This window comes from Cyprinus carpio, chromosome A20, assembly GCF_018340385.1.
Source record: "Cyprinus carpio isolate SPL01 chromosome A20, ASM1834038v1, whole genome shotgun sequence".
Taxonomy (NCBI): domain Eukaryota; kingdom Metazoa; phylum Chordata; class Actinopteri; order Cypriniformes; family Cyprinidae; genus Cyprinus; species Cyprinus carpio.
Genome location: NC_056591.1, coordinates 19,987,741 through 19,991,930, shown reverse-complemented (window position 1 = coordinate 19,991,930; position 4,190 = coordinate 19,987,741). Strand labels below are relative to the sequence as shown.

General features: G+C 38.0%; 1 pseudogene; it reads left to right on the top strand.

Moving 5' to 3' along the window:
* Positions 1-328: 328 nt before the first annotated feature.
* Positions 329-3,976, top strand: LOC122149061 (annotated as a pseudogene).
* The last annotated feature ends 214 nt before the right edge of the window (positions 3,977-4,190 follow it).

Sequence of the window (4,190 nt, the reverse complement as noted above, 5' to 3'; positions counted from 1 at the left end):
TAAATTGGATAAAGAGAAGTTCAACCAAACTGGTTAATTATATCTTTAAGAACACATGCAAAAAAAAATATTATTTAAGAAAAAATGCAAAAAAAAAAAAAAAAAAAAGTAAAAGGATGAAGCTAATCCATAAAATAAATATTTCTAGCCTGCAATATTGATTAATTTGCAATTTTCTGCTTACAGTGATTATTATCAGTTTAGAATTCTATATTAAAATGAAAGCAATCAGTAATAAATTTAAGCAGTGTTATTTGCAGTAATTTGGATGTAAAGTGTATGTCATAGTCATCAGTTCATAACAGCAAAACAATGTCTGTTATTCAACATGGGGCCTCCCCTCTGTGTCAGGGCAGATAAGGACCCAAGAGCGGATGAGGCTGAAAAATGGTAACTTTATTCACGGAAGGAAGGCGAAGGCCTAACGTCAAAAAAAAAAAACCAAAAAAAAAAAACACAAAAACCCCAACTCGGGGAAAAAGGCTCAGTCTTAACTTCCAACTGCACGGCGGGCCGGTAATGCGCTCAGCCTCCGTGAGCGCCAGGAGAGGAGGGGCAACAAATCCAAAACGGTAGGCAGGAGAGTGGTCGGGCAGACAGGGGGGTCAAGCGAGGTGCAGACAGGGCTGAGAACGGCGGGCAGCAACAAGGTCAAAAACAGTCCAGGTAGAGAACCAGAAGAGCAGTCCGAAATCCTCTGAGGGCAAAGCACACGTTACACCAACCGGGCAGACAAACCACCGAGCGTACTGACCAGAAAAGAGGAACAGGACAGGACCGAAGCCAAAACGCCCAAACATCACAGAACACACTGACAAGGAGGAGTGAAATCAAGCAGAATAAATAGGGTGAGTAACGAGATAGAGGGAACAGGTGCGTCAGACAAGCCGCAGACTAGATTGCTGAGGGAGATCAGCTGGCGCTAGAGCGAAGGGAAGAAAAACCAGAGAAAATAAATTAAAAATCAAAGAGAGAAAAAAAATGGTTTTCAGAGTGTGTAATTTATGATTGTGACTGTGCTGACGAGGAGTAGTCAAATTCCTAAAAGACTGTTCATATAATAAGCTTATCCAATAAGAGATTATGTATGCTGTATGACGACAGCAGTAATTTTAACAACATGGAATGAAACTGAATAAGACACTGAGCTGTAACACTTAAAATGCATAATCTCAAAAAACCGTTGTTTTAATAATAAATGGGTCAGTATAAACAGGCCACACATTTCTGGTGTGGAATAACCATAAACCTCAGCAGAGAAATCAAATCTGACTTCAGATAAGAGCCCACAGTGTAGTTTTCCCTGAAGCAATGAAAAATTGTTGATAAACAAAGCAAATTTCCTCTTTCATCCATGCCTAACCTGAATGAAAAAGCACAGCAACTCTGGTGTGCTGCGACATTCTTCACACATTGTTTCTCTTTTAGACACAAAGCTATTGTGTAATCCCATGGACATCCAGACCTCCAGCGCAGTGTTCTCGGCACCTGCTTGAAGGCTATCACTATATGGGTTGTCTCAGTGCTGCTGGCTATCCCTGAGGCGGGTCTTCTCGAGGTGGTTCATATGCCAGACAAGAACATGACATCACCGCTTGTGTCCATATCCACTCTCCATGGAGATGCATCCCAAGATTTCAGCTCCGTTATTGAGATTCCTTGTTCTACTTCCTCATCCCTTTGAGCATTATCTCTGTTTACTACTACCACATTGCGAGGACACTTATTCAAGAGTGCTCACGATATGCCAGGTGAGATTAGTGAGCACTCCAAACAGACGCAGTAAGAGGTTCCGGGGGAAGTGCATAAAGCTCACAACAGTTTTAATGCATACACTCCATGGTTTTTTATACACTCCATCTGATTTTTTAATCCATCTATCTGATTTTTATTTATCTGTCTGATATTTTTAATCTTTCTTGTATCCGTCCATCTCCATCCATCATCCGATTTATATATCTCCTTCCATTTTTTTAAATGTCAACAAAGAGTTGTCCCACCCAAGATTAACTTTATTTATTTTGTAACTAAAAAAATGGACTTCACTAAAACTTAACTAAAAAATGTAATCATATAGGATTTACTTTTCTCAGAAATTGATAACGAAATTTCACAAATCAATACAAAGAAATAACAATCATTGAATTAAATTAAATGTGAAATTCGGAAAGTATAAAGACTTAAATAATATTGGGTTTTGTAAAAATTCAGGAATTCAATTGGAGTTCCAGAGGCATTCTTAATGAATGCAGTTCATAATGCGTATAGCCCATACATTTTTTTTAGAAAATGTGTAATTTTTGTGTAAGAGATGGAACTGGCCCTTTTATGATGATCTAAGACCAGATTCCTTTTTCTAAACATTTTTAGAGAAAGTATAAAATGAACCACTGTTGAACTGAGGGACACCCTTCATAAAATGTTCCCTTTATGGTTTTTTGAGACAGGGCACTTTATCTTTTGCAGGGCTGTGAATCATCAGTTAAGCATTGTGCCAAGGGTCCTTAAGGATGACAGATATTCTCTTTAAAATTCTCTTTTTGCGGCTTTTTCAAGGCAGCTAAACATTTTCTGCTCCCTCTTGCCCTTGATAATACAGTATATCATCCTAATTTACTGCTGCTCTTATCTCTTCTGGTTATGAGTAATTTATGCATTTCACAGGACAAAGCAACACATAGTCTTTTTGCATCCATCATTCATTTCTCTGAATGGCATGAATGGCTTTTTGGGATATAATCTCTTGTATTATGCACTGCATGTACTTCTTTGAACAGTGGAAATTATGCATTGTCAGAATCTCTAGAGCCAGCTGACAAGAAATTACATACCTAAAAATGAAAATTCAGACATTATTTACTCACCCTTACATTATTCTAAACCTGCATGAGTTTCTTTATTCTGTGGAAAATAAAATAAGATAAATTCAAAGCACAAAGCGAACATGCACTACTGGTCAAAAGTTTGGAATAATTAAGATTTTTTTAAATATGTTTTGAATGAAGTCTCTTATGCTCACCAATACTGCATTTATTTGATCAAAAATGCAGACAAAAATATGATCACAATTTAAAAATATAATTTTCTATTTTAATATGCCACAAAAAATATAAAAAAATATTAAGCAGAGAAAAAACTGTTTTCAACCTTGATCATATTAAGAAATGTTTATTGAGCATCAAATGGATCATGTAACACTGAAGCCATGTTGTAATGGCTGCTGAAAATTCAGCTTTGCCATCACAGGAAAAAAATTACATTTTAAAATATTAAAAATTCACAATATTACTGTTTTTGCTCTATTTTTGATCAAATCAATGCAGCCTTGTTAAGCTTTTTTAAAGAGACTTCCTTCAAAAACATTAAAACATATTAATGATATAGGAGAAAACATACATTGCTAAAAAGAGCACCTGTTAGAACTAAACTTGATTCCAGCAAATGACAATCAATTACTGGGTTCAGAATCAGGCTAGAGGATGTACTACTGAACCTGCATGCATTTTTTTTTATTTACCTTTTTCCTCATTTAAAATGCACCTTGTGCTTTATTGAGTGGTCTTATCTGTAATTTTTTCTCCTCTCTTCTGAGACGGAAAACGCGAGGAAGCGTCTAGCCAAGATCGTTCTGGTGTTTGTGGGCCTCTTTGCGCTTTGCTGGTTCCCCAACCATGTTCTCTACAACCGCTCATTCAACTATCGGCAGATCGACTCTTCGCTGTCACACCTCATCATCACGCTTGTGGCGCGCGTGTTGAGTTTCTCCAGCTCCTGCGTGAACCCATTTGCCCTGTACCTGCTGAGCGAGAGCTTCCGAAGGCACTTCAACAACCAGCTGCTGTGCAGACAGCGCAAATACCAAGAGCGCAACACCAGCTACCTCCAGAGCACCTCTGCTATCCGCATGACCTCCATTAGGAAGAGTACACCTGCTGTCGCCAATGGACATGGCCAAAAAACAGGAGTCTGCATTTAGCAAAACCGCCGAGCATAAGAGTTGCTGGTGACTTACATTTAGGTTCAATTGAAGTGTTTGGTGACCCAGCTGGGTAAACGAGTGCTTATTGAAGCAGGAAAGACAGAGGGATTACTGTTGTAAATATTGCATGCATGATCCCTTGTTTTTTTTTTTTTTTTTTTTTCAACGGATGCAGTGTTGCTTGAGCCCAAGAATGAAATTTGCTTCATTT